The sequence below is a fragment of the Heterodontus francisci genome, chromosome 26 (genome assembly GCF_036365525.1).
Source record: "Heterodontus francisci isolate sHetFra1 chromosome 26, sHetFra1.hap1, whole genome shotgun sequence".
NCBI classification, from domain to species: Eukaryota; Metazoa; Chordata; class Chondrichthyes; order Heterodontiformes; family Heterodontidae; genus Heterodontus; species Heterodontus francisci.
Window position 1 is genome coordinate 32,218,495 of NC_090396.1, and position 12,345 is coordinate 32,230,839.

Consider the following 12,345-nt stretch of genomic DNA (forward strand, 5'->3'; position numbering starts at 1 on the left):
TCCTCTAATCCTCTGCCACCTCTCCTATGGTCAGAGAGGATTTGAAAATTTGTGTCAGAGCCCCTGCTATCTCCTCCCTTGCCTCACATAACCGCCTGGGATACATCTCATCTGGGCCTGGGGATTTATCCACTTTTAAGCCCGCTAAAACAGCTAATACTTCCTCCCTTTCAATGCTAATATGTTCAATTATATCACAATCCCCCTCCCTGATCGCTACACCTACATTGTCCTTCTCCATAGTGAACACAGATGAAAAATAATCATTTAAAACTGCATCTATGGCCTCTGGCTCTACACACAGATTGCCACTTTGGTCCCTAATGGCCCTACTCTTTCCCTGGTTTTCCTCTTGCTCTTAATGTACTTACAAAATGCCTTAGGATTTTCCTTTCACTTGCACACCAGTGTTTTCTCATGTCCCCTCATCGCTCTCCAAATTACTTTTTTAAGTACCCCCCCCCCCTTGCACTTTCTATACTCCTCTATGGCCTCCGCTGTTTTCAGCATTCTGAAACTGCCATAAATCTTTTTTTTCCTGATCCAATCCTCTATATCCCTTGATATCCATGGTTCCTTGGACTTGTTGGTCCTACCCTTCACCTTAACGGGAACATGTTGGCTCTGAACTCTCACTATTTCCTCTTTGAATGACTCCCACTGGCCTGATGTAGACTTTCCTACAAGTAGCTGCTCCCAGTCCACTTTGGCCAGATCCTGTTTTATCACGTTTAAATCGGCCTTCCCCCAATTCAGTACCTTTAATTCCAGTCCATCTTTGTCCTTTTCCATAACTATCTTGAATCTTACAGAGTTATGGTCACTATCCCCGAAATGCTCCCCCACTGACACTTCTGCCACTTGTCTGGCTTCATTCCCTAAGATTAGGTCCAGTACTGCCCCCTTTTCTCATTGGACTTTCTAACTGCTGGATCAAAAAGTTCTCCTGTATGCAATTTAAGAATTCCTACCCCTTTAAGCCTTTTGCACTGACTGTCCCAGTTGAAATTGGCAAGTTGAAATCCCCTACTATTATTACCCTATTATTTTTACACCTCTCTGAGATTTGCCTACATATCTGCTCCTCTATCTCTCCCTGACCATTTGGAGGCTTGTAGTACACTCCCAGCCAAGTGATTGTCCCCTTTTTGTTTTAAGTTCTACCCATATGGCCTCATTTGAGGAACCTTCTAAGATATCATCCCTCCATACTGCATAATTGACTCCTTGATCAACAGTGCAATGTCACTTCTTTTACCCTCTCCCCTGTCATGCCTGAAGATTCTGTACCCTGGAATATTAAGCTGCCAGTCCTGCACCTCCCCCAACCATGTCTCTGTGAAAGTAATAATATCAAATTCCCATGTGTTAATCAACGCCCTCAATTCATCTGCCTTACTAGTAAGACTCCTTGCGTTAAAATAGATGCAATCCAGGCTTGTATTTTTCACTTGTGCCTTAACAGGTCTATATTTGCTCTGCCTTCCAGACTGACTCAGTTTCTCTTCTATATTTGACTGTGCATCACCCACTACTGTACCTCCACTCTGTATCCCATCCCCCTGCCAAATTAGTTTAAACCCCCCCCCACCCCAACAGCACTAGCAAAGCTCCCAGCAAGGATGTTGGTCCTGTTCCAGTTCAGGTGCAACCTGTCCAACTTGTGCAGGTCCCACCTTCGCCAGAAACGGACCCAGTGATCCAGGAAACTAAAGCCCTCCCTCCTGCACCTTCTCCTCAGCCACACATTCATCTGCTCTATCCTCCTATTCCTATACTCACTAGCACGTGGCACCAGGAGTAATACAGAGATTACAACCTTTGAGTTCCTTATTTTTAATCTGCTACCTAGCTCCCCAAATTTTTGTTGCAGGACCTCATCCCTCTTTCTACCTATGTCGTTGATACCAATGTGTACCACGACCTCTGACTGTTCACCCTCCCACTTCAGAATGTCCTGCAGCTGCTCCGTGACATCCTTGACCTTAGCACCAGGGAGGCAACATACCATCCTGGAGTCATGTTTGCGGCCACAGAAACGCCTATCTGTACCCCTTACGATAGAATCCCCTATCACTATAGCTCTCCCATTCCTTTTCCTCCCCTCCTGTGCAGCTGAGCCACCTGTGGTGCCACAGACTTGGCTCTTGCTGTATTCCCCTGAGAAGCTATCTCCCCCAACAGTATCCAAAGTGGAAAATCTGTTAGAGAGGGAGATGGCCACAGGGGACTCCTGCACTACCTGCCTAGTTCTGGTGGTCACCCATTCCCTTTCTGCCCGAGCAGTCTTTACCTACGGTGTGACCACCTCCCTGTACGTGCTATCCATGATGATCTCAGCCTTGCGGATGCTCAACAGTATCTCCAGCTGCCACTCCAGATCCGAAACGTGGATCTAGAGTAGCTGCAGTTGGAGATACTTCCTGCACACATGTTCGCAAATTGTCCCTGACTTCCCACATTGCACAGGATGAGCACTCCACGATGCCGAGCTTCCCTGCCATGACTTACCCTTAATTTATCCCCTTAAATTACCCAAAAATTAAATTATTTACACTAGGGACCTTGATTCCCTAAAAAAAACTACCTACTATATTAAAAAAAAACTGTAGACTTTTCTCTTTACTTTTAGTTACTTACCCAGCTATTTAGAGTTATTCCCTAACAGCAGTTACTCAGCAACAAATCACTTTTCAGCTTTCTTGTGATGTCACTGTTGACTTTTTCTCTTTTTTTCAAAACTCCAGCATGCCTGGACTGTTCTCTGCTCCGCTCCGCTCCCGGAAGGTAAGTGCTAGGCTGCGATCCTCGGGCTGTATTTATCCACTCCTCTCTCGGCGTTCTCCCTGCAGGTCCACTCCACTCCCAGAAGGTAAGTGACCAGGCCGCGATCCTCGGACTCTATTTATCCCCTTCTCTCGCTCGGCGTTCTCCCCACAGGTCTGCTCTGCTCCCGGTAGGTAACTTCTCCGGGTTGAATTCCATTTGACCACTTTTCTGCCCATCTGACCAGACCATCAATATCTTCCTGCAGACTACAGCTATCCTCCTCACTATCGATCACGCGGCCAGTCTTTCTGACGTTTACAAACTTCTTGATCATGCCCCCTACATTTACGTCCAAATCGTTAATATTTACCACAAAAAGCAGGGGACCCAGTACTGAGCCCTGCGGAACACCATTGGAAATAGCCTTCCAGTTGCTAAAACACCCATCAAAAATTACCCTTTGTTTCCTGCCACTGAGCCAATTTTGTATCCACTTTGCTGCGTTTCCTTGGATCCCATGGGGTTTTATTTTTTTAACTACTAAGACCATATTTTTCCACCTCATTAATATCATCTTCATCCATGCCTTTGTTACCTCTAGACTTGACTATTTCAATGTACTCCAGGCTGGCCTCCCACATTCTACGCACTGTAAATTTGAGGTCATCCAAAAGTATGCTGCCCTTGTCCTTACTCACTCCAAGGCCCGCTCACCCATCACCCCTGTGCTCGCTGACCTACATTGGCTCCCGGTCAAGAAACACTTTGATTTTTAAAATTCTCATTCTTGTTTTCAAAACCGTCCATGGTCTTGCCCCTGCTTATCTCTGTAATTTCCTCCAGCCCCTCTGAGATACCAGCACTCATCTAATTCTGGCCTCTTGAGCATCCCTGATTTTATTTGTTCCACCATCGGCGGCTGTACTTTCACTGCTTAGGCCCTAAACTCTGGAATTTCCTCCATAAATCTCTCTCCCTCTCTTTGCTCCCTTCAGACACTCCAAAACCTACCTCTTTGACCAAACTTTTGGCCATCTGCCCTAATATTGCCTTGTGTGGTTTGATTTCCAATTTTGTTTTGTAATGTTCTTGTGAAGTGCCTTGGGACATTTTATTCATTTAAAGGTGATTTATAAATGCAAGTTGTTGTTGTTGTCATATGTTAACTTTAATGCCTGTTCAATCTCTTATGAGCAACTCATCCTTGTGTTGTTTCTTTTACTGCTCACTGCATTCATGTTCTGCTCCTCAAGCCTTTGCTGCCTTTCCAAACTGATTCCTCCTCTTCCCCATCCATGCCCCAAACAGTCTAGGAGCAGAGATTTAATAAACTGTCAGTGATTCTCTCAAAGTTTCCTCAGAATTTTATTTTACTTGTTCTTATTATCAGCTGTGAATAAAGGCCACAGTTTAACAAACAGCATAATTTTGTTTTGTTTTTATAGGTTTTTATAGCTCTGTTTGATTCCCCAATGGATGCTTTTCTCAAACACTTGTCGACATCCACTCAAGTCTTAACCACAGATGGCCCTCATTTTCTCTGCAGGTTTCTTCTCCTCTCATATACACACAAAGCTGAAAGGAAAACTACTATTTTTATAGCACAAGAGCTAAATCTCATGATGATAAGATAACAAAAAAAATGGATATTACATTCATTAAAAATTTAGCAGGGGCTGGAACAGAGCTAAATTTGCTTTACTGACCCAGTCCCATCTTTGTCACTAAAGACCAGTCAAAGGATGTGCCTACACTTCTCTGCCATCTACAGTATTCAATTGCAAGCACTCTTTTTAGGAAAATCAATTGTACCGGCCAGTATTATAGCGTGAAGCTTTCTACAAATCTAAGATGGATTTGAAATCTATTGGTATCTCCCTAGAGACCAGGAGATTAATATTCAATTTAAAGCATCTTAGTTACAAAAATAGGCTCAAATATCTGTGACTGTACTCTTTCAAGAAGTGTCGACTAAGGGGTAATTTGAACGAGATTTATAAAATGATGAAGGGAATAGATTGTGTTTCTGTAGCAGATTTTTTCAAGTTATGTTAAGGCAGAATTATTTTAGATGTTAGGATGTGGTTCTTTTCCCAGAGAATAGTGGGCCTAATATATGAATAGGAAGGGAATAGAGGGATATGGGCCCCGGAAGTGCAGAAGGTGTTAGTTTCAGCAGGCATCAAGATTGGTGCAGGCTTGGAGGGCTGAATGGCCTGTTCCTGTGCTGTACTGTTCTTTGTTCTTTAAGGAACTTGCGCAGTGAACACTGATTCGTTGAGTGAGAGCTGGTGCTGTTTCTGACTGGGGCAGAAATCACCTCATAAGAAATGTAGGCACTGAATGACATTAATCAGTGCCAGAGTGGTCCCTTGGAAGGGGTCAAAGAGGAAATTCATTTTTCTACTTGCCCTAGGTATTTATCTGTTTTTTTCCGTCTCTCCCTGGATTTAACATTGCTATTGGGTATATTCTGATGCACAAGAGATCGCAGTTGTGTGGAACAAACTGGATAGATCCGTGGGCCTTTTATGTTCCATCATTCTTCATATGTTGTTCCTGTGGCATGAAAAAGCTATTTTTATTATTCTGAATACCTGAATGGTTGAATTAAGGCAACAACATTTAAATCTATTTGTAAATGTTTCTTTCCAGTAATTATGAGAGAGTTCCTGAAAACTTACTTTTTAAAAAAGGAATGTATCTGTATTTGACTCAAACTAACAGATAGACCCATGGCAAATGTCTACATAGATTCTCACTGGTCAGTTCAGTAGGACAGAACTTCCAAAAAATAGAATTTAAAGGGATTAACCAAATTTTTGTTAAATTTATTCTTTTATGGGATGTGGGCATCACTGGCAAGGCCAGCATTTATTGCCCATCCCGAACTGCCCTTGAGAAGTTTAGTTTAGAGTTACAGCACTGAAACAGGCCCTTCGGCCCACCAAGTCTGTGTCGACCATCAACCACCCATTTATACTAATCCTACACTAATCCCATATTCCTACCACATCCCCACCTGTTCCTATATTTCCCTACCACCTACCTCTACTAGGGGCAATTTATAATGGCCAATTTACCTACCAACCTGCAAGTCTTTTGGCTGTGGGAGGAAACTGGAGCACCCGGAGGAAACCCACACAGACACAGGGAGAACTTGCAAACTCCACACAGGCAGTACCCAGAATTGAACCCGGGTCGTTGGAGCTGTAAGGCTGCGGTGCTAACCACTGCGCCACTGTGCCGAAGGTGGTGGTGAGCCGACTTCTTGAACCATTGCAGTCCATGTGGGGTAGGTACATCCACAGTACTGTTAGGAAGGGAGTTCCAGGATTTTGACCCACCGACAGTGAAAAAAACGGTGATATAGTTGCAAGTCAGGATGGTGTGTGACTTGGAGGAGAACTTGCACCTGGTGGTGTTCCCATGCATCTGCTGCTCTTGTTTTTCAAAGTGGCATAGGTCACAGATTTGAAAGGTGCTGTCAAAGGAGGCTTGGCAAGTTGTGGGATTGGTTTGATGATCCAACTATTATTAAGATCAGCTTGGCTCAGTTGGTGGCTCCCTCACTGTTGATGGTTATGTTTTCAAGCTCTACATCACCACTCGAATACACTTTCTCGGGTGATAACACAGCATTCATTACAGTACTGAAGGAGTGTTAAATTGTTGGAAGTGCCACCTTTTGGCCTGTTCAGGTGAATGTAAAAGCAGTTAGTTTCCCAGCCAACATTCTTCACTCAACCAACACTGTTTCCTCAACCATCAAAAACAGATTAATTTTTCATCGTGTCATGCAGACCCCCACCTGCCAGGAATGAGGCACATTATTTCGCCACATGAACATTAAAACTTAACTTTTCTGCTGGGAAGAAAAGAGGGCCTATCACAAGGAATTGCCAGGCCCCTCGCTGGAAAGACCTTTTTTGCATGCTGGCAGACAGTGTTGGAACAAAATGCTTCTCCAATACACAGAAGACCTGGTCAGACCAGTTTAGTCACATGACTAACTGGCTGTTTGAACTTCAACATGCCACAGAGGGTTTGAAACTAGGAAATCTGTTTGCTCCTGGTGTGAGAACACCTCTCTCCTGTCTGCTCTCATTTCATCTTTCTCACAGAACTGAAGACCCATTGAAGACACACGAACCCCAAGAGAGAAATGTTTCCTGCAGTGAACAAGGTTTAAGAAGAATACTGGTACCAACAAAAAGCAACACTACTTACAAAATGACTACAGTGAGCTCAAAGCACAGTAATAAGAAACTCTTCAGATATTGCCTCATACCTCTCTACTTTATTTTTCTTCTGCTCTTTTCTGTCCCTATTTGCATGTGTGTATCGCATGTGCATGCTAGCGTGGGCGCGTCATATATCCATATGCATTAACCATATTAGAGTTTAAGTTCTAATAAATTTCACTTTTCTTCTTTAAACCTAAGAAAGCCTGTTTATGCTCATTTCTTTGCCTTATAATTGGAAAGTGGTGAACAAGGATTCACCAAGGGGGAACTCAAATCACTGTGTGTTAAAAACATAAGCACTGTTACAATAAGACCAGGCAAAGAGAGTAAAAGACCCCTAGGCACCTTTCTCACCTGGTCATAACAATCACATTTCTCCAACAAAAGAGAATTTAACCATCTCCCCTTGATATTCAATGCATTGCCATGACTGAATCCCCCACCATCAACATCCTGGAGTTACCATTGGCCAGAAATGGAACTGGAGCAGCTATATAAATACTGTGGTTACAAGAGCAGGTCAGAGGCTGGGAATTCTGTGGCGAGTAACTCATCTCCTGACTCCCCAAAGCCTGTCCACCATCTACAAGGCACAAGTCAGGAGTGTGATGGAATACTCTCCACTTACCTGGATGGGTGCAGCTCCAACAACACTCACAAAGCTTAACACCATCGAGGGAAAAGCAGCCCGCTTGTTTGTCACACCATCCACAACCTTCAACATTCATTCCCTCCACCATAGGCACACAGTAGCAGAAGTGTATACCGTCTACAAGATGCACTGCAACAACTTGCCAAGGCTTCTTCGACAGCACCTTCCAAACCCACAGCTTCTGCCACCTAGAAGGACAAGGGCAGCAAGTGCATGGGAACACCTGCAAGTTCCCCTCCAAGTCACACACCATCCTAACATGGAAATATATCGATGTTCCTTCACAGTTGCTGGGTCAGTGGGAGCACCTTAAGAGCAGACCACCTTAAGCAGCTGTAGGTCACCAGACAAAGTGATGTCATGCCACACATGACCAGGGAATTGTGGGTGTGGCCCGACAGAGTGACTTAGTGTTTAGATGTGGCTCATGCAGTATATATATCTTCTAGTTAAGATATAATAAAAACCCACATTTTCTTTGGATATTACTTGTAGTCCTGTGAGTCTTACAATTGTTCCTATATCAAAGGAACAAGTAATATTATATGATGGCCGTGGTGAGACTTTTTTCTGAAGTCCATCAAATATTATATTGTGGCAATGTTTGATTTTTTTCCCCCTGAAGTACAAACTAAGAGCAAGCAAAGACAGCTAATTTTCTACCTGAAGTGGCTGAAGAACCTGGAGAGTGACTGGCAGGAGACCCCACAACAGTGCAGTGATCCAGGACCATAGACAAGACCCTGGGAGGTGTTGAAACTCTGTAGCACAGTGGGCAATTTCCCAGGGGATCTAAGCTTTCAACTGGTCAGGCAGTGGGTCGTAAAATTTGAAAAGCGGTAGCTGAAGCCTTTACTGTTTAAGTTTTCCCAGTTTTTTTTGTTTTGTGGGTGGGACCTCAGCAAAAAAGAGAGGGAAGAACTCAACTGTGCCACTGGAGGTCCACAGCACAGTGAGAAAGACTGGCTGTGGCATCTTCTGGTACTGCAAGCTGCAGAGAAAGAACTGGTCTCTGTTTAAAAAATGATGTAGTCTCACTCTTAAAGGGGCAGGTATGCAAAAAATAAATCTAAACAAGGAAAAAAGAAGTGTGCCTGTGAAAATGAAAATCTATAATAAGTCGTATATTTATATAAAAACGCAGGATCAGTATGACAATGGCTTTCAGAAATCCAGTTATAGATTGGAAGGCATCAGACATAGCATCTGAATTTAAACTGTTTCGACAGCGAATGGAAATGTGTTTCCTGGATCAAGAAGCAAGCGAACCAGAGAAACAAGCTATCAAGATTAAGATCGCACTGGGCAACAAGGACCTGCAATGGATCAGTACATCAGGATTGTCAGCTGAGGATTAGAAGGACCCTAACAAGATATGGACATACCTGGAGGAGCAACTTAAGGTAAAGATAAATTTCCAAGTACATAGACTTGAGCTTATGTGCCATCAGCGAAGGCAAGATGGGTCCATTGCCCTGTTTGTGCAAGGTGCCAGGACAAAGCTCAAGAATGTGACTTCACAGATATCGAATTGTCGGAATGGGTTATGGAGCTAGTAATCGCATCTACCCCACTAGAGGACTTTCAAAAAGACTGCTAGAAAAGAAGAAAAGGCATACCATAGATGCACTACTTAATGTTGGAAGGAGATTTGAAGTCATTATGGCTGGGCGCCAACAGCTGCAAGCATTGGGGGTGGCTACACAATTGGTTTGGTAACCAAAGCTTAGAAGTCTGCTAAACCTTGTGACAAATGTGGCTAACTAACCCAATTCACATTTGTCCGGCATACCAGGATCAGTGCAAGCTTGTGAAATGCGAGGACATTGGGCAATGCAATGCCGAAAGCTGAGCTCAGATACTGCAAAACAGGATGGGAAACACAGCATAAGGTATGTCAACACACAACAAAAGCCCAAGCAGGTACATCAGGTCAGCAGAGAGACAGATTGTCAGGAGGACATGGGTGAAGAATGCATTCGTGTGAACAACGAGCAAGTATTTCAATAAAAGCAAAATACAGCAGATGCTGGAAATCTGAAACAAAAACAAGAAATGCTGGATTCACTCAGCAGGTCTGGCAGCATCTGTGGAAAGAGAAGCAGAGTTAACGTTTCGGGTCAGTGACCCTTCTTCGGAACTGACAAATATTAGAAAAGTCACAGATTATAAACAAGTGAGGTGGGGGTTGGGCAAGAGATAACAAAGGAGAAGGTGCAGATTGGACCAGGCCACATAGCTGACCAAAAGGTCACGGAGCAAAGGCAAACAATATGTTAATGGTGTGTTGAAAGACAAAGCATTAGTACAGATTAGGTGTGAATATACTGAATATTGAACAGCAGCAAGTGCAAACCTGAAGAAAAACAACCTGAAAAAAACAGCAAGCATTTCATATAGTTAACTTGGATCAACATGTCAATGCTATCACACAATCTCAGGCATTCACCATGATTGGGATTATATATCCACAGAAGTGTTGCAAACACAAACTCAGGGTGAAAGAGCAAATATTCTTCCCATCCATATACTGAAGGACATGTACTTAAAGAAATGGGAATCTATGGTAAAACCCACCACAGCTAGGTTGACTGCCTACAATCATTCTCCAATCAAGTGCATTGGAACAATAACCTTGCAGTGCAGCTATGGGAGCTCCAAATGGCTACCACAAATGTTTTATATTGTAGACACAACTGGAACAGATGTCGTAGGAATTCCAGTATGCCAAGACTTACAAATCGTCGCAATACATGAATTCAGTAATGCACCGAAGATGGTACAAAATATCCAGGTCGAGTATATCGGTCAGTCCATGTAAACGATGACACAAAGGCTGAGAGTCTTGGCATGAAGAGGCAATATGACTGGGAGTCTTTCCCGGGCTTCAGTTCATTGCAGCAAGTACCTGGTGGTCAGAGGGATTGTCGGTGATTGATGGTGTTGCCATTCATTGTTTTTCTAAACTTTCTAAACAAAGGAAGATGAAGGCATCATATGAAAGGCAAACAGGACCAGAATTAACTCGATTGCGAGTAGGACAGAAGGTCAGAATCCTCAATCATCCGTGAGGAACTTGGTATCCTGCAGAAGTTGTGAGGATATGTGACGAGCCCAGATCATATGAGGTCTGGACACCCAATGGTGCGATACTCAGACAGAACTGAAGTCAACTCAGAGAGATGTACAGCAACACTACATGTAACAATCCTGTGGCATCGCGAACATGTTCAAAGACAAAGTCTGAAGATGAATATACAGAGGCTACGAGCACAGAGAAAGAACATGCTAACCAGAGTTCTGAGTCACCAGAGTCTCAGAGGAGTCGTCAAGACGAGCTTAGCACTCGGAAGAGGTTTACGATAACAAGATCGGGATGAATAAGCAGACCTCCTCTACGTGTTAAACTTACTTACTTGTAAATAACGTTTTGTTTTATTCATATATAGTTAGTCCAGACTACATCATTGTATAATGTACATGTCTTTTTATCTTTGCCAAAATGCGGGATGCTGTGGGAGCACCTTAAGAGTGGACCACCTTAAGGAACTGTAAGTGAAGGTCACCAGAGGAAGTGATGTTGCGTCACACATGACCAGGGAGTTGAGGGTGTAGCTCAACAGGATGAGATGTGTTTAGATGTGGCTCGTGCAGTAGCTGTTTGTATATACATATTCTAGTTCAGTTACAAAAGCTGTATTACTATAGTTCGGTGAATCTTTTGATAGTTCACATAGGACCAAGTAATATTGCACCTCCCTAACAGCACTGTAGGTGTACCAACACCACATGGACTTTAAGAAGGTGTCTCACTGCCACCTTTCTAAGGGAAATTAGGAATGGGCAACAAATGCTGGCCTTGCCAGCGATGCCCACATCCATGAATATATTTTTGTAAATTGCTCTTTGTGTGATCTTGATGTGTGGCAACTGGCTATTGTATTTGTCTATACAGGGAATATGTTTTAAAATAATTAATTGGAAGTGAAACACTTTGAGACAACGTGAGGACATTGTAAGATGTAATGTAAATGTAACCTCTTTAAACCTGTCCTTTTTGTTTCAAACCAATAGCAGTTAGTCAAGTCATCTCCTTTCCTTTGTAATTTCAGAATTAGAATTACTTAGGAAAAGGAGTTGGTTTGGCTAACTGACACTGGTTTGAAACAAAAGGGACATATAGGAACAGAGTTGGTACACAATCATAGTGTCAACCAAGAATTATAATATCAAAGCATGCAAAACAGATTGTGGAACATGCACTTATGGGATTAATATGCACTGTGACTTGGACATCATACGCAGTTAGCTAGCTGAGAGCATATAAATCTCCACAGCGTAATGAGAAAGATTCGCAAATCTTCCTTTCATTCACAAATAGATATTCATTCATGTCCATTACTCTTTTTTTTTTACAGTTTTTCCCTTCTTTCCTACTTTTTTTAAATTCATTTGGGGGATGTGGGCGTCACTGGCTAGGCCAGCATTTATTGCCCATCCTTAATTACCCTTGAGAAAGTGTTGGTGAGCTGCCTTCTTGAACTGCTGCTGTCCTTGGGGTGTAGATACACCAACAGTGCTGTTAGGAAGGGACTTCCAGGATTTTGACCCAGCGACTGTGAAGGAACGGTGATATAGTTCCAAGTCAGGACTGTGTGTGGCTTGGAGCCAAACTTG